The following is a 19839-nucleotide window of genomic DNA, read 5'->3' as shown; positions in this document are numbered from 1 at the left end:
CGAACCTCGAACCGTGCAACAAATCTGACGCTGAATTAATGCGAGCTGAGGTCGAGGCAAAAATATTAGTCGTACCTGTGAATCTAATTATAGCCACATGAATAGCGTTAATGTGTTATGATTTTTTTCAAAAAGATTTCAGGCCCAAAAACTGCCCACATTTCCGGTACGTAGTTGTAAGGCGGCAGGCGTTTTTGTGCTCAGTCACAATTACTAGAGTAGCAAGTGCAGGTTGAGATAATAATTGGAAAAGAGGCTGTATTATGAATGTTTCTGGCAGTGAATGGACTGACGGTAACGTGCATCCTGGGGTGTGAGTTCCGTGAGTTCCAGCGAGAGAGGGACTCCTAAAACGGAGAATTCAGCTTATAGAATAGAGGAAAAAGAATAGTACTGGAGATTGTTAAAACGAAGAACGTGTACAGCAAATATTGGTAGGTATCCGGGTGAAGTGTAAGTGACCAAATATGCTGCAAATTAGCAGCAACCTACCGAACAGAGAATTTTATTACCCGAACACGGAGAACGAGGACTTACCTGGAAAGCTCAATTTGATTAGCTCCAAGGTGAAAGATTCTGAATGCTTGACCACCAAGCAGCAAAGTGAACTAACTCAGTTGTTAACTGAATGCGTAAACATGTTTTCTTGCAACCAGGAATAATAAGAGGGTTTTGAACAGACGATATTGAAATAGTGCCAGACAAGACATTCTGTCATGCTACTTGCAGTTGGTTGCGCCCTATTCCCTCAATGGCTACTGGAATAGCCTCTTCAATATGTTGAATGAGGCCCCAGGCATACACACTGAGGGCACCTGGTGTCCTTTCCTATCCTCTTCTGCCATTTCCTTAAGGGGCACCATCATTCACAATATGTTTGAACTGTCGGCGATTAATAGACCCCTATCCTTTTCAGTTTACCTCCTCCTGACACCGGACAAAACAGGTTTCCCCAAAAAAGACTGTATCTCAAACATGTTGGTTAGGGGGATAGGTACAACATCCTGAGTCCTCCCTCTCTGTACAGGACGCCTAGATCTGCCACTGACACGCCACTCGCAGTCAAGTCGACGAGTAATGACAGATCCTGTACTTTCTGCTGAGGAGGCAGGATCTACGGGAGAGAGTAGTACTCGAGGTACCTCTGGTACCGCTATCACAGGTATCTCAGGAGTTCTTCCAGCACACCAATTCACGGCAGCTGCCAATCGTCTGACAGTAGTCATGGCGATTTCCAACTGCTTAAGAACGTCAACCAACTCATCCCGTGTTTGAGAATAGCATTCACAGTGGGGCTTCATTTTGGCTGGTGCAATGTATTACAGGGCAATGAACAATAACTTTAAGCCTGCTGATTATCTTTCAACCTGTTGAGCTAAAAAGCTGCTAATTCCCTGTAAGAACTAAAGCAAATTCACGAAACGATATTTCTATTAAGGAAACACAAAACCCTGGGTAAAAATTACTAATTTCCTAAAATGTTCTGAGGTATATCGTAGTTGTTGTCAATCTCGAAAACCGAGTTAATTTATGATAAATGTAGATAATATATGGGGCTACTCTTTTTTAAAGAAAAACTAGACGTAACACAATATGTTAGTTGGATATCTGCGACAGTAACTAAATCACACCGATTTACTACAAATTATTCGTAGATTATGAAAAGAACAATGGTAGCTTCTGAAAATTCTCGAAAACACACTTTTATTTGCGTTGATGAACAATGAAATTCAGCGGTGATATATTCTTTCGCAGCAACTGTGAAGCACAAACGCTGGTTTCCTTCGAAATAAGTTACGTATCCAGAACACTCGCACCAGTAACTTAGGGAAATATAGTTTTGTAAGAGTCTGAAAAGTCTCAAAAATAACCTATTTCTCACGTAAATATACAAAACAAGTTTCGGATGGTACTATCTGACTTTTAAGTAAAAAGTGAAAGAGGAATAAGTCTTCCGTCGCTCTTTAATAATATTACATGATTATTAATATTAGGGAAGCAGTTAGTCGGTGGCCGAGCGGTTCTAGGCGCTTCAGTCCGGAACCGCGCGACTGCTACGGTCGCAGGTTCGAATCCTGCCTCGGACATGGATGTGTGTGATGTCCTTAGGTTAGTTAGGTTTAAGTAGTTCTAAGTTCTAGGGGACTGATGACCTCAGATGTTAAGTCCCATAGCGCTCAGAGCCATTTGAGCCATTTTTTGATGCTGTTAGTCGTTGTGCATATAGACAGGTATACTGTGTTCATCTAAACTCATTTTTTTTTAAAAACAAAAACAAACATAAGGTCTGCCATTGGTCATCGACTTATTTACGCAAGAATGTGGTGTCCTTAAGACCACTGGAAGTAGACATTACTTACGTACTGGTTATTTTATTGTTATTCTAACGCGACTGAAGTTTTGACACACTGTAAACCTTCGATAGCATTAAGGTCTTTATTACTCAATCTGCTAAACTTTTAACTGATACAGTTTTTGTGTAAAATCTCACTCACGTGTTTCTTTCCAATAATGCTTAATTTTTATTAAATCCCGTTACAAAATTATTTTGAAGTAAATATGCGAAGAAAAAAATTGTATAAAGATAGTTTTTATTGGCAGGAGGGGATGCATCACTTTGACAGTTCTGCCAGGTGCACAATAGCATTTCTCTACGGTTCTGATGTGAAAGGACCGGGCCAATGCAAATTGGAGATGGCCCAACCTAATTTAACTTGAATAAATACCCGGTTACTAAGTATTCATAGTTAGCGAAATAACCGGTTATCAGTATGAGACAGTTATTTCAATAACTACCAATTCTACACCTCGTCAATTTGTCACGTTCGTGCGTCATACTTCACTAATTCTCCGTCGGTCTCTCTCTCTCTCTCTCTCTCTTACCGTGAATAATGGATAAGCTACATTGAATGTGTGGTATTTATACCACCATGGAAATAACTGGTAACTGTTAAGACTGCGCGCCATCTGTTTACCGATAAATGTACTTCTAATTCGGTATCTCTGTACCTGGCCATGGATAAATAACAGTGACCTTACGGTATTCGTACTTCCACGGAATTAACTCATGGAATAACTGGGTATTTTCCAAGATGTAGAAATACTAGACGTAGGCAATGGACAACGGTGTCCATCCCTGTTCCATTTGTCGAAGACGCAACAAGGATACTTTTCGTTCGCTTTGGCTACCGACGGTACACCGAGACGTAGAAATCCAGGGCTAGTGGAACTACTTCACTATTTTAGATAAGGAGATCAAGATGTGTGATTAGGTAGTATTATCTACCATCTTGTTACCACTATTATTTGTGTAGTATTTCACCATACCATATATCAGAAATGAAACTTTGAATTTCCCGTACGTAACCGATTAATCAGACTTGCAAAAGGGCTTACTACAAATTTCTCTCTAATTGCACAGTGAAGTTTTTCGTACTCTGTATTTTTGAAACTAATTTCTGAAGCTACTTAGATAACTGCATTTCACATTTGGTCACGATCCCTGTCGTACTTGAAACACACATAATGTTTGAACCGTCATTAACCACGAGGCACTGGAAAACCAGTCGCCTCAGTTTGACAGTACGGCACAGTTCAGCACATATTGCTGCCAGTTACTAATAACCGCAGTGACTGCTACCTGTCCTCTGACTGCTGCACTGCATCCTCGGTAACTTATACGAAATGCGGAGGTATAATGCTGACGGATTAGGTAGTACGAGTAAATTATTTTTGGCAGTTATTTATAACAATTACATCTACATCTACATCCATACTCCGCAAGCCACCTGACGGTGTGTGCCGGAGGGTACCTTGAGTACCTCTATCGGTTCTCCCTTCTATTCCAGTCTCGTATTGTTCGTGGAAAGAAAGATTGTCGGTATGCCTCTGTGTGGGCTCTAATCTCTTTTATCCTCATGGTCTCTTCGTGAGATATACGTAGGAGGGAGTAATATACTGTTTGGCTCTTCGGTGAAGGTATGTTCTCGAAACTTCAACAAAAGCCCATACCGAGCTACTGAGCGTCTCTGCTGCAGAGTCTTCCACTGGAGTCTATCTATCATCTCCGTAACGCTTTCGCGATTACTAAATGATCCTGTAACGAAGCGCGCTGCTCTCCGTTGGATCTTCTCTATCTCTATTGATTGGCGACTCCATGGAGTGTCCTGTGCACCACGACCAGATAATTGGTATACTTGGAAGGAGAGACAGCATTGGTGGTATTTTTTTGTTTTATTAACCGCAAAATCGATTTTCGGCCACTTAGAGCGATCGCATAAACTGAGACTCTAAGCTTGTTGACACCAGTGCCTACCAATTTAAGCCGGCCGGAGTGGCCGAGCGGTTAAAGGCGCTACAGTCTGGAACCGCACGACCGCTACGGTCGCAGGTTCGAATCCTGCCTCGGGCATGGATGTGTGTGATGTCCTTAGGTTAGTTAGGTTTAAGTAGTTCTAAGTTCTAGGAGACTTATGACCACAGCAGTTGAGTCCCATAGTGCTCAGAGCCATTTGAACCATTTGAACCAATTTAAATTGTATATTACAGCACTGAAGATGGTCACTAAGTGACCGAAAATCGATTTTGCGGTTAATAGAACAAAAAAATACGACCAATGCTGTCTCTCCTTTCAAGTATTCTCTATCTCTTCTATCAACCCTATCTCGTACGGATCCCACACTAGTGAGCAGTATTCAAGCAGTGGGCGAACAAGTGTACTGTAACCTACTTCCTTTTTTTTTGGATTGCATTTCCTTAGATTCTTCCAATGAATCTCAAGTCTGGCATCTGCTTTACCGACGATTAATTTTATATAATTTATGGAATTAACTGCTTCAAGTTGCTGACCTGCTATATTGTAGCTAAATCATAAAGGATCTTCTTTTCTATGTATTCGCAGCACATTACACTTGTCTGCATTGAGATTCAATTGCCATTCCCTGCACCATGCGTCAACTCCTTGCAGATCCTCCTGCATTTCAGTACAATTTTCCATTGTTACAACCTCTCGATATATCACTGCATCATCCGCAAAAAGCCTCAGTGAACTTCCGATGTCATCCACAAGGTCATTTATGTATATTGTGAATAGCAACGGACCTACGACACTCCCCTGCGGCACACCTGAAATCACTCTTACTTCGGAAGACTTCTCTCCATTGAGAATGACATGCTGCGTTCTGTTATCTAGGAACTCTTCAATCCAATCACACAATTGGTCTGATAGTCCATATGCTCTTACTTTGATCATTAAACGACTGTGGGGAACTGTATCGAACGCCTTGCGGAAGTACCGTTATCGAAAAATAGCCACTACAACTGACATGGGATACTGACTATTTAGCCCCCCCTACTGCAAATGCAGGCGCAACCTGCCGCAGTGCTGCGTGTGTGGTGCTTGCCGCCTGCAGGTGTGCCGCCACTACGGCCGCGCCAGGAAGTAGGGGAGCGGCCAGTGGCTGGTGGGGCAGCAGGAGAGCTCACACACACACCGGCGCCAAGCACATACCGCGCCGCGACCACAGCAGCGGCGGCGCGACACGCGACTGACTGCGCCGCCGTCCTGGTTACGTCAGCCGCACGCGAGCCGCGCCGGCGGTTCCGCACGTGCAGACAACCCCCTGCGGGCCCCCCTCTCGCCTCCACGCCCATCCTTCGCGCGGCCCACGCGTAGGCATCTTCTGTATCTGCCTCCGCCAGGAAGTAAACTTAGCTACAAGGGGACATGGCGAGCTGTACAGTGCAAAACAATTGACTCGTGTCTTGACTTCCAGGTGGTCACAATACCCTTGATAAATTTAAAAACAGTTTTTCCACTACTATAACTGCTAAACTGCCGACGTTTCGAGCGACTTGCTCCCTTCCTCTTCAGGGAGGTGTACTGTCAGTAATTTAGCCCTGAAGAGGACAGCAACAAGTCGGTCAAAACGTCGGCGATTTAGCTGTATTAATAATTACAATGACGCGGCCCTGTATCCAAAATGACACCGGCCGTGGAAGCCTACGAACTTACATCTTTTTCACTAGACTGTTAGCTTAACCCTATTACTGACAAAATGTTTCATCCAGCATAACAATGACATACAAGTCAATATATACTTCTTGGAAGTAGGAATCAATAATACTGCTCAACTTGTTAAGCATTTCTGTGTCCACTATTAGTTATCTTTTCACATCAATAAACCAAGAGCACAATATCTGTACTGAAAATATTTAAAAAAAATCTGCAAGAAATTAGCAAAGTCTGCTCCTATTAGTAAATATACGCCCTCAGAAGGAAGAGATTTCCCAAAGGACTGGGGTTCACAACCTACTGTACAGCGTTCATGTACAGTCGTGGACAAAACGAGCGAGACCCCTCGCCTTTTCGTTATGCTGATCCGCACAGCTTTAAAGTCTGCTACACAGCATAACAGGCAAGGCGACGAAGTGCTACCAACGTACTATGCACAGGCATGAAATTGAAAAACTATCCGAACTCTGTCAGACTGTTTTCAATCATGTCTAAGACTATATTAATGCTGATTAGTGTGTTAAACACAACACGTAAATATAAGATATAAATGAAAGAAGAAACGCTAATTAGTATGAACTGTACTAATAAAAATGAATTTCAGCTTATCGAGATAACATAACTGTTTTAGTAAGACAAAGTACCCCACATCGTTACGAATGCACATTCGGCCGCGAAACGGTCTGTGTCGACGTTCAGACCAGTCATACTGGATTACCGTTGCGTAAATTTTCTTTACATAAACAGCCTTATCTTTAGATTGCGTTCACATAGAAGCTCACTTTTTTACATCACCAAGGGACCGTATACGCAGGAAGTGCGATACATTTCCGCTTATTATGTCTACCCGTACTCGAGGTAAACGGGTTTTAACGGTTGGGTAGAAAGATAGACGGTCAAGAAAGTGAGACTTATAGGGTTCCATTTTTACCGATTTAGGTGACTAAATCCGAACAACGAAAATACCTACGATAGTCACTGAAGATCAGGGCCGCATAAATAATTCCCCCTACTCTTTATTTAAAATGTTCTAGTTGCAGTCGATACATCAACATATTAATCGTAGCTACGCTTTCGATCCAAATCACGTTTACAGGAAAGCAAATAAAATCCATTTGCCTATACACGTGGTAATTCAGATCCTAGTATTAATGCCACCACATTTTAGAAGTGCAAGCATTCCCATAGCTTAAGAAACACTTCGGCTAATGAACGTTTCCTGGCTGTGGCGAGTTTAATAGAGAATTCGAAACATTGTAGAATACGTTTGGCAGCTATGTCGCCGCTTATTTCCTGGGGTGGTGCAGAATTATCCTACTACATTTACTCGCTAATAACAGTATTTGGTCTTTCGATAAACATCCCTAACGGCTCTGAGCACTATGGGACTTAACTACTGTGGTCATCAGTCCCCTAGAACTTAGAACTACTTAAACCTAACTAACCTAAGGACATCACACACATCCATGCCCGAGGCAGGATTCGAACCTGCGACCGTAGGAGTCGCGCGGTTCCGGACTGCGCGCCTAGAACCGCTAGACCACCGCGGCCGGCAAACATCCCTAATGATTGTCACATAAGCGGAGACATAAAGATAGAAAATTCATGTTTTTGAATCCAGAAAGCTCTATGCAACAGAAACTGCAGATCATTTTGCCATTTTCGTTGCGAAATTTCCTGCTTATTCGTGTCTGGGGTAACAATAGAGGGCTGTTTGCCTGGGTTGTCTGCTAGCTTAGTGAAAGGTGTTTGCTACTGCAAAGGAGGTCTGGTTTGTTTTCGGTTCTAATCTCGATGGAGGCAGATAGACTATCAATAAAGCAATTTTAAGAATTTCTTGGTCCCCCAATACATTTTTTTTGCTACGTTTATTCTGTACTGGCGCCCTGTGGATGTCAATATGAAACTCTTGTAGAATTTCATACTTGTTACTGCCTACTTTTTCCGCTTCCGTCAACAATTGAATTTATTTTTAACTGAATTTCGTTATGAATCTTCACGCATTGCTAAATTTGCACACTTTAATGGTAGGTCAGCAACGGTAATCCGGTATGACTGGTCTGAACATTGACACAGATCGTTTCGCGGCCGAATGTGCATAATATTTTGCTAATTCGTATCGATCTGGGGTACTTTGCCTTGCTAAAACAGTTATGTTATCTCGATAAGCTGAAATTCATTTTTGTTAGTACAGTTCATACTAGTTAGCCGTTCTTCTTTCATTTATATCTTATAATTACGCGTTGTGTTTAACAAACTAATCAGCATTAATATAGTCTTAGACATGATTGAAAACAGTCTGACAAAGTTCGGATAGTTTTTCAATTTCACGCCTGTGCATAGTATGTTGGTAGCACTTCGTCGCCTTGCCTGTTATGCTGTGTAGCAGACTTTAAAGCTATGCGGATCAGCATAACGAAAAGGCGAGGGGTCTCGCTCGTTTTGTCCACGACTGTACACTGAGATGACAACAGTCATGGCATAGCGACATGCGCATATCCAGACGGTGGCAGCATCGCATACACAAGATATAAAAAGGCAGCGCATTGGCGGAGCTGTCATTTGTACTCAGGTCATTGAATGGGAAAAGGTTCCCCACGTTATTATGGCTACACAACAGGAACTAGTAGACTTTAAACGTGGAATGCTAATTGCGGCTGGACGTCTGGAACATTCCATTTCGGAAATTGTTGGGAATTCAATATTCAGAGATACACAGTGTCAAGTGTATGTCGAGAATGCCACATTTTAGGCATTACCGCTCATCACGGGCTATGGAGTGGCCGGCGGCCTCCACTTAACGACCGAGAGCAGTGGCGTCTGCGTAGAGTTGTCAGTGCTAACAGACAAGCAACAAGGCGTGAAATAACCGCAGAAAACAACGTGGGACGTACGGCGAACGTATCATCCATTAGGACAGTGCGGCGAAATTTGGAGTTAATGAGCTACGGCAGCAGACGACCGACGCGAGTGCCTTTGCGAACACCACGATATCGCCTGCAGCGTCTCTCCTGTGCACGTGACCATTTCGGCTGGAAAACCGTCGCTTGGTCAGATGAGTCCGATTTCAATTGGTAAGAGACGATGGTAGGGTTCGAGTGTGGTGCAGACCCCATGAAGCGATGGGCCTAAGTTGTCAACAAGGCACTGTGCAAGCTGGTGGTGGCTCCCTAATGGTGTGCGCTGTTTTTACATGGAGTAGACTGGGTCCTCTGGTCCAACTGAACGGATCATTGACTGGAATTAGTCATGTTCGTCTGCTTGGAGACGATCTGCAGCCATTTATGGACTTCACGTTCCCAAACAATGATGGAATTTTTATGGATGACGATGCGCCATATCACGGGACGCAATTGTTCGCGAATGGTTTGAAGAACATTCTGGACAGTTCGAGCGACATGAATCCCATCCAAAATTTATGGGACATAATCGAGGGGTCACTTCGTGAACAAAATCTTGCACCTTCAACACTTTTGCAATTATTACGGGTATAGAGACAGCATGACTCAATTTTTCTGAAAGGGACTTCCAACAACTTGTTGAATCTGTATCGCGTAGATCTGCAGCACTACGCCGGGTGAGCAGAAGTCCGACACGATGTTAGGAGGCACCCCATGACTTTTGTCAACTCAGTGTAAATCCACATTTGCAATCGCTGCAGTATCAGAGTCAGTTTCACGATTTTCATGAGGCAGTTCGTTACGCACGAGCAAACAATCAACCCTGTCTGCTGCATCTGTACTGGATGTTTCACTCACTGGTCCACTTGACACTGTGTTACACAGACTGTGTTACCATCAGTTGCTGTAGTAGTGTTGAATAAGGTGGACGGCTGCGACTGTTAAAAATCTTCGTTCAAACACACCACCGATTTTGCAAACTATATTGCATCATCGGGTGTTTATAGTCAATCCATAGAAGTGATTTGTTTTACATCCGGAAAAGCACATTCCCCGACATTCTCTTCAAGATGGGGAATCTGATTTTTCCGGCTTTTAAACAGATTGTTTCTATGGATTGACTATTAACAACTGATGATATCAATATAGTTTGCGAGAAAATGAAAATTAAATGGACACCCTAGCTGCAAACAGGCGTTGATGTACTTCATTGGGGACATGTTGAAAATGTGTGCCCCGACCAGGATTCGAACCAGGGACCTCCTGCTTACATGGCAGACGCTCTATCCATCTCAGCCAGCGCAGGCACAGAGAAAAGGCCGTCTGGAGGGACCTATCCCTTGCATGCTCCCCGTGAGATCCACATTCCCAAAATGTCCACACGACTACATTCGTAGTGCGCCTAATAGATGTTTGCCCATAATACTCATTACTCGTGGCAGATTAATCTACCAAGTCCCGTACGAGTTCGGGCATAGCGTATGCGTTTTGCACAAGAAGTAATGAGTATTATGGGCAAACATCTATTAGGCGCACTACGAATGTAGTGGTGTGGACATGTTGGGAATGTGGATCTCACGGGGAGCGTGCAAGGGATAGGTCCCTGCAGACGCACTGACCTCTGTGCCTGCGGTGGCTCAGATGGATAGAGCGTCTGCCATGTAAGCAGGAGATCCCGGGTTCGAATCCTGGTCGGGGCACACATTTTCAACATGTCCCCAATGAAGTACATCAACGCCTGTTTGCAGCTAGGGTGTCCATTTAATTATCATTTTCATTTTTTAGCAAAGCTGCATGGTCATCCACGGTAACTGTTCCTTCGGGAACAGATACTACCGTCATATATAATATAGTTTGCAAAACTGGTCGTGTCATTGAATAATGGCTTTTAACAGTCGCAATGGTCCTTCTTATTCAACACGGAATATTTCGACTGTGGATGCCCTGCATACAAAGCGTCATACTGAAGTACTGTTTCAAGCTGTAGAAACAGCAATTGTGTCATCTGCATCAGGGTCTCCATCAAATGCTGAGTCTTCTACGTAACCCCTCTACGTAACCCCTTCCCAGCAGTTCATTACACAATCAACTAGAACTTTATTTGTAACAGAATATGCCATCTCTATGAAATCATTCTTGCAGATATAAAGAAATATTCACGAATGTCCGCGTGTTCCCTCTAACTATAAAGAACAACCGAAAATAGATAAATAATACGCCTGTTACATTCAAAGTGTGTGCATAAACAGTTTCAGTCATGTTGTATATTTTCAATAATCATCCAACACTTGCACTGTCAGCGTAAATAATTTATATTACATCAGCGGCTAAAATTTTGGGATAATTTGTTTTACAACATTATCTGCAATCTTGATCTTTCATTAGAAGAAGCATTGCACAGCATTTAATCAGTAAAATTGAATGTAACTAGGAACTGAATTCATGACAATTTGTTTGCTTACATGCACTGAGCGGAAGAAAACTAACTAATATGCTTAGCTTGGAAACGACTCCCGTATTGAATTTACATTTTATACCGCAGAAAGTGTTACAATGAAATGAACTTATCATCTTTCAAAAATGGTTCATATGGCTCTGAGCACTAAGGGACTTAACATCTGAGGTCATCAGTCCCCTAGAACTTAGAACTACTTAAACCTATCTAACCTAGGGACAACACACACATCCAAACCCGAGGCAGGATTCGAACCTGTGACTGTAGCGCCTAGAACCGTTCGGCCACATCGGTCGGCTATCATCTTTCACATCTGAAGAGTAAATTCATGTTTCACATCAGAAGAGTAAATCCACAGGTGACAAATGCTAGCTGAATGCAAAACCAGCTCTGACGACGAGTGCCTGAAGGGCCAGCGGTAAATACTCATGCCGTAACTTGCTTCCCTGATATCTCAAGTCTGCCGACAGAAACGTGCATGGTTCCCATACTTAACAGAGAAATTATTCCGAATATGTTACGGTAACACCAATAAAATCGATTGTTTTTTACAAATAAAGTAACAAAAAGCATTTAAGTTCAGTGATATAAATATTTCTCAATGTCACCTAAAGGTGTAAGTGAGTACTTTATTACGAAATTTATTCCATTTTTTATGTTCACGATACACAAATAGCATCATTACTGATTTAGACTTCTTAGGAATTTATCAACAAATGATCTGTTTTAATAGAAAGAGGAGGACAGTAGAACACTCTGAAACCAAATTACAAATCAGAAAAATTTCTATACACAACTACACGCACTTGAATACGTTACACAGTAACTCGTCAGCTGATCACGTCTGGGGAGGCATTTACAGTGTGAACATCTCTGCACTCTGATTATTGGAATCGAAGGCTACAGTCGGCTTTCTAGAAGTATTTTCTGATGTGTCACGACACCTGTTCTCCCGGTTCTTTGTCTTTTCCTTCGTTAGCGTTCCTTTCTCTGGTAGATCACGCTTGTTTAACTTAATAGCTTGATTCAACAGTTCTTTCATTCTGGTTGTTTAGTGTACGCTTGCGACCGCCAGCTACCAGTTTGCTACTACCGGATCATGTCAACAAGCGGGCGTCAACTAGTGTGTCTCTAGTGTACGTGTAGTTTGTCTACATCACTAGTTAAGTTTTCATTTTGAGATTGTTTTGTCCCACGATCAGTTTTATACGGTGAATATTTTTTGTTCTGTCCGTCGGTGTAATCAGATGGATGAGCACTCCAAAACACATCACCACTATGTAGGTATGAAAACATAATGTATTTATATACAGTGCATTCGATGTACATAATACATAAATTTATATCCATAAGTTTCTTTACACTCTCTCCCTCCCCCCCCTCTCTCTCTCTCTCTCTCTCTCTGCTATTTTGATAGGTTCGTGAAGTTCTCACTCGCTTCGTGTTACGTTCGTTGAGATCTCACTGCAGTGTCGTTCATACACTTGGTGTGATCCGACAGCAGTGAGATGATAGAGCTCTGAGTGCGGCAGTTTAGAAGAACGCGCTGACCAATCAGAACCTCAGGCAGTGACGTGATGCGAATTCGGCGTCTACGCAAGGGAGATGACGACAATATTATAGAAAGGGAAGAAGACATAGATGAAGACGAGAAGAGAGGTATGATTCTACGTCATGAATCTGACACAGCACTGAAAAACCTAAGTCGAAACAAAGCCCCTGGAGTAACTGACATTCCGTCAGAACTATTGACACCCTTGGGAGAGCCAGCCATGAAAAAATTGTGCCGGTGTGCAACATGTACGAGACAGGTGAAATACCCTCGGACTTCAAGAAGAATGATATTTTCTACGAGGAATTAGAAACGGTTTTAGACAATGTACCAAGTGAACATTACAAAATTATCCTTGGAGATTTTAATGCGAAAATAGGGAAAGAAGCAGCCTTCATGGGGACCATCGGAAAGCACAGTTTACATGATGTGAGCAGTGATAACGGCACTAGGCTGGTTAGCTTTGCGACTGCAAAAGGCTTGTTTATAAGTAGTACTGATTTCGACAGGAAGAGAATATATAAAGGAACCTGGGTGTCTCCAGATGGGAAAACAGTGAACCAAATTGACCACCTAATTGTAGAGAAGAGAATAAAGAAGTGGATACAAAATGTTAGAACGGCAAGAGGTGCGGAATGTGGATCAGACCACTTCCTTGTCAGAGGAAGGATGAAAACAATATGGAGAGCCAGGAAGCACAAAAGAATGCAAAGAGTCACTCGATATGACCATGAGAGTCTGACTGAAGATAATATAAGAAGAACTTTCAAGATAGCACTAACAAACCGTTTTGAGGCTTTGAATGAAGAGGAAGGAGATACTGTGGTAGATCAGAACTGGAAGGCGATTGCAGAGACCATTAAAGAAACAGCCCAAGAAGTAATCCCAAAGCGAACTAGGGGAAAAAGAGTGTGGTTCAATGAGGAGTGTGAGGGAGCTATCAGGGAGAGACAACGGGCCAAACTACTGTGGATACAAAGCAATATGCAAGAAGAAGAAAAATCGAAGTTTGAAGAAACACGACGGCAGACCCAAGCCACATTGAGGAAAGCAAAGAGAAAATATGTTAAAAGTATCATGGAGGAAGCTGAACAAGACTTTCATGGAAATAGGTATAAAGAACTTTATAGAAAAGTGAAAAGTTTTAAAGGAGGGACATACCATCAACACAGATTTATAAAAGATGCCAATCGAAGAATGTTAACAGAAGATCAAAAAACTGGAAGAAGATGGATGGAATACTTCAGAGAATCACTAAACTCTGATGAACCAACCGAACTATTTGAGTTTGATGAACCAGTAACAGTAGACCCATAATATCCTCCACCCACCATTGAAGAGATAAGGAACGAGATTAAAAACCTTAAGAATGGTAAAAATCCAGGTGAGGACTGTATTCCTGCTGAACTTCTCAAGGCTGGAGACGAAATCCTCTGTTTCAAAATCCACAAGCTAATCGAGCAAATTTGGGTAAAACATGAAATACCAGAGGAATGGAAGGTAGCTGTGATATGCCCCATATATAAAAAGAAAGACAAATCCGTATGTGACAACTACGGGGGCATAGCGCTACTCAACACCTGTTATAAGATCTTCTCCAACTGCCTATTAGAACGAATAAAACCTATAGCAACAGACATAATTGGAGAATACCAAGGAGGTTTCCAGGCAGGGCGATCAACCACGGACCAGATTTTTGTCCTAAAACAGGTCTGTGAAAAAATGTACGAATACGGACGAGAGATACATCTCCTGTTTGTAGACTTCAAGAAGGCTTACGACAGTATACATAGACCTAGCCTGATTAGAACTATGACAGAGTTTGGTATACCAAAGAAGTTGGTCAAACTGATAGAGGTATGCCTAAATGACACAAAACTTGAGGTTAAGGTAGGCAATCAAATGACAGAAAGCTTCCAAGTTGTAACAGGATTACGCCAAGGAGATGGGCTATCACCTGTCCTCTTCAACCTGGCACTTGAGAAGGTAATGCGGGATTTCAACAAAGAAATCATCAAGGGCATTCAAATTGGTAATGAACACATTACATATCTGGCCTATGCAGACGACATTGCACTATTAGCATGCACACAAGAAGATCTGAAGAGAAGTATCCAGACCTTGGAGTTATTGGCAACTAGGATCGGTCTACAAATTAGCTCTGAAAAGACAGAGTATATGACCATAGGAAGAAAGATCCAGAACTCTCAAGATTTAATTGTGAACAACACCAGGTATAAACATGTGAAAGAGTTCAAATACCTTGGATCATTTTTTACAGAAGTAACATCAACTGATGCAGAGATAAAACCACGACTGCAGGCGGGAAACAGATACTATCACTCTCTAGACCCTATATTAAAATGTAGAAGTGTCTCGCAACAACTAAAGCTACGGTTGTATAAGACACTAATAATGCCAGTAGTACTTTATGGTTCGCAAACCTGGAGCACTCGAAAACAAGACCTTAAGCGACTGCTAACATTTGAAAGGAAAGTCCTCAGGAAAATATTTGGACCAGTCAGAGATCAGACTACTGGAGAATGGAGAAGACGCCATAACACTGAATTAGAAGAGCTGTACAAGGAGCCTAACATCTTGGGAGTGATGAGAAGACTGCAATGGGCTGGACATGTTGTTAGAATGGAGGCAACAAGATGACCCAAAATCACAATGGACTGGATCCCGTCAGGCTGCAGACCAGTGGGAAGACCTAGAAAGAGGTGGATCGATGGAGTGAGAGAAGACCTGTTGCAGCTGGGAGTCACGGAAAGCTGGAGACAGATATCAGAAGACAGAGACGGATGGAGAGCTCTAACTGTGGCGGCGCGCGGTCCTCTGGGCCTGATCGCGTGAATGATAATGATGAATGATGATGACTTCAAGAAGAATGTAATAATTACAACTGCAAAGCAAACAGTCATGGTTGAAAAGTACTACCACGAATTCTTTACAAAAGAATGGAAAAACTGGTAGAAGCCGAAGTCAGGGAAGATCAGTTTGGATCCCAAAGGTAAGACAAAGATAATGGAATGCAGTCGTATTAAATCCGTCGAATGTAGATTTAAGTGTTCGGTAGTCTTTTCTGAGGGCATCTGTGTGGAAGTGAAATATAGATGATAAACAATGTAGACAAGAAGACAGTAGAAGCTTTTGAAATGTGGTGCTACAGAAGAATGCTGAAGATTAGATGGCTTGATAGCGTTAACTAGTGAGGAAATACTCAATAGAATTGGAGAGAAAAGAAATTTGCGCACAACTTGACTAAAAGAAGGGATTGGTTGGTAGAACACATTCTGAGACATCAAGAGATCATCAGTTTAGTACTGGAAGCAACTGTGGGGAGGGTAGCGGGTAAAAATCGTAGAGAGAAACCAAGAGATGAATGCAGTAAGCAGTCTGAGAAGGATGTAAGCTGCAGTAGGTATTCGGAGATGAAGAAGCTGTCGCAAGAAAGAGTAGTGCGGAAGGCTGCATCAAATCTAACCTCGAACTGAAGACAACAACAACAACAACATTTCTGATTTGAGAGTTACCTCTTTATGTTATTACGTAGTTGACTGAAGCCATGAGTTCTAACACTCAGAGCACAGAATAGATGGTTATAGAAGTTGTAAGCTGCCACTCTTTAGAAACTAAACAAGTGTTCATGCAAGATTATGATCCTGGTCTATGCCCTGAAATATCCCTACTGACAATGAATATACGCGATCTGACTTAGGAATTGAATGAGGAGATAGGGAAGCTTATATAAAGCGTAACGAAAGGGGAAGTTACCCGGAAGTAGTACAGTTGAGTATTCACCTAGAACATCAATGGCAAACCTCACACTACACGTCCTTAACCTTAAGGACTACACTACTACCTAATAGCCTGAAAAAGTTTGTATGGTAAAAGCAATCATTTTCTGTAACGTTATCTCTGCAGTCGTACATCTCGAACTCCTTCAGTGTCACCTTATCTGCATTGCTACAGTTTCCTACGAAAAATAAAATGGAAGAGTGGCATGCATGTGAAATGTAGCCCCTGACCAAAAATGAAGTGTAAGTGAATGAAGAATGTTTTGCATGTAACAGAGCTAAGGAACTCAAACATGAAGGCAAGGCACGTGTGGTTGAATTAGGTAAAAAAGAAAGTGTGTTAGATAATTTAATTCGCGAAGTCAAAATGTACGAGAAACCCAATATAATGAGTAAACATATCAGGGGTACAAACATAATTACATAAAATTTAGTGAAAATAATCTCACAAGACTTTCAGATGAATACTTGTAAGAGAAGCTGTTTGTAAGTCACTTGAACTTACAGATCGTTAACGCATAGAAAGATATGAATCACCCTTTATTCTGAAGCAACTGAAAACGAGAAAAGAGCCAGTATTATGCACGGCAAGACCACATGCGTAAGCTAACGCCAAAAGAAAACAATTTCACTTAACTGCAGTACTATTGTGGTTTCGAATCGTGTGAATGGAACACTGCTGCTCGGTGCTATCTCAGCATTAGGTTGAGAGTTTCTGGTCGAATGCGCCTATATCAAATACACAAGACAGCTGTATGAATACTTGTGCTTCAGTGTGCCGGCCAAGTCGAGAGACGAGACGAAAGTGCCTGCATGAGGCAACCAACCCCACTATATGCGCCTAGCAGCCTGGTCGGCCAGCCCCCGTCTAAGCTCTAACCTTGCGGTAAGAGATCCCTGATCTTTTCTGTTTAGCAAAAACGTACTTTTCTCGTAGATAGGGACTACTAGTGACCGATCGCCTTTGCAACAAGTGCCTTACGCATAGCGCGGGTGAGCGAAGCGTGAAGGGCACTCGCTACTCGCTACGAAACGGCAGTCTTAGTTTGCTCTGTAACATAATTTCCTAGAACTTTACCGTTACTCTTTACCTTTTTAAATGGATCGATCGATGATGACTTGCTAGGAAGTCAAAACCGGTAGTGCTGCCATTTGTGTGAGACGAGACTGAAAAACAGAATAAAAGAATTCTCTTTATACGGCGGTGATGGGTTGCCCTTAAGTGGTAGGCGCAGTTTGTGTTATGTTATTAACCACAGGTAGCCAGCCGTGAAAGAGTGCTCATTTTAAAGTGCACAAATGGGTGTTGATACGTGGTTTCCTGATATTTATTTAGAGGTTGTTTCCATTGACGAGAGTGTCATGTGAGATTTCATACGAGGAGCGTTCAATAAGTAAGGCAACACAATTTTTTCTGAAAGCAGGTTGAGTTTATTCATGATTCCAATACACCATGTTATTCCCCACTCTTTTGGCTACAAAAACATATTTTTCAACGCAATCTCCGTTGAATGAGACGGCCTTACCCCACCTCTGGGAGACTTGTATGCCCGCATGGTACCACTTTACTGTCGACGATGGAGCCAACATCTTGCTGCATCAATAATCTCCCCATCACCCACGTACTGCTCCCCGCGGAGTGTATCCTTCATTCGGCTAAACAGATGGAAGTCGGGTGGTGAGAGATCTTGGCTGTAGAGTGGATGAGGAAGAACAGTCCAATGAAGTTCTGTGAGCTCCTTACTGTTGCCCAGACTTGTGTGAGGACTTGAGTCATGGAGAAGGAGAAGTTCGTTTGCATTTTTGTGGCGAAGAACGCGCTGAAGTCGTTTCTTCAGTTCCCTGAGGGAAGGACAATATATTTCAGAAATGATCATTAAACCATGAGCGCAGACATTGTAAGTAGGCTGTTTAGGTTTTTATGTTGGTAACGTCACCTAGTGTTCTGTATGAAAATCACTGGCTGTGCTGTGTCCAGTCTGTGGCTGGTGGGCATTGTTGAAATAGTCGGTATTGTAGTGTTGGGCAGTTGGCTGTTAGCAGCGCGTAGCGTTGCGCAGTTGGAGGTGAGCCCCCAGCAGTGGTAGATGTGGGGAGAAAGATGGCGGAGTTTTGAGAGCGGATGATCTGGACGTGTATCCATCAGAGACAGTAAATTTGTAAGACTGGATGTCATGACTTTTGAACACTATTAAGGTAAATACATTGTTTGTTCTTTATCAAAATCTTTCATTTGCTAACTATGCCTATCAGTAGTTAGTGCCTTCAATAGTTAGAAGCTTTTATTTAGCTGGCAGTAGTGGCGCTCGCTGTATTGCAGTAATTCGAGTAACGAAGATTTTTGTTAGGTAAATGATTTGTGAAAGGTATAGGTTAATGTTAGTCAGGGCCATTCTTTTGTAGGGATTATTGAAAGTCATACTGCGTTACGCTAAATATATTGTGTCAGTTTAGTGATGATCAGAATAAGTAAAGAGAGGAATGTCTGAGTACCTTCACTGTTTGAAAATAAAATAACGCAAGGGGTTTACCAGCACAGTAATTCAAAAAATTTTCTAAGGGGACGTTTCAACATCAAACAGAGTCCCGGAAGACCGTCGCAGTTAATTTACCGGCCGAGGGTGCGGCTTTGAACTTTTTCTTCGGAGGACAGATAGTATGACCGGCACTCCATGGATTGCCGTTTTGTGTCCAGTTCGAAGTAATGAACCATTTGTGTCCAGTTCGAAGTAATGAACCAGTGTTTCATCGCCTGTGACGATGTCCGACAAACATTGTCATGGTCATCCTCGTAACGCGCAAGCAATTACCTATAGACGGTCGTCTGTGGTTCTTTATGGTCTTCAATAAGGCGGCGAGGAACCCAGGGGGCACGCGCCTTTGAGTAACCCAGCTGGTGGACGACTGTTTCAGCACTACCAACAGAGACATCCAGCGGAGCAGCGAGGTGTCTCTTTGTGATCCTTCTATCACCTCGAATGAGAGTTTTTTGATGCAATAATTTACCAACAGCCGTATATATTGTAGAAATTTATTTTATGAACTTCTTACTTGCTACCAGTTTCGGCATTATATTGGTGCCATCTTGAGGCCCTACACGTCATAGTCGTAAAATCGCA

The 19839-nt window shown here is 42.4% G+C and overlaps 1 non-coding gene across 1 annotated transcript; it reads left to right on the top strand.

Annotated features, from left to right (window-relative positions):
- The first annotated feature begins 10538 nt into the window (after positions 1–10538).
- Trnat-ugu lies at positions 10539–10613 on the top strand. The gene has a single exon. It is a non-coding gene; the product is annotated as a tRNA-Thr (tRNA).
- The last annotated feature ends 9226 nt before the right edge of the window (positions 10614–19839 follow it).

The sequence above is a fragment of the Schistocerca americana genome, chromosome 1 (genome assembly GCF_021461395.2).
Source record: "Schistocerca americana isolate TAMUIC-IGC-003095 chromosome 1, iqSchAmer2.1, whole genome shotgun sequence".
In the NCBI taxonomy this organism is placed as follows: Eukaryota; Metazoa; Arthropoda; class Insecta; order Orthoptera; family Acrididae; genus Schistocerca; species Schistocerca americana.
Note: the sequence above shows the minus strand (reverse complement) of the source record. Positions and strands in the feature narration are given on the sequence as shown.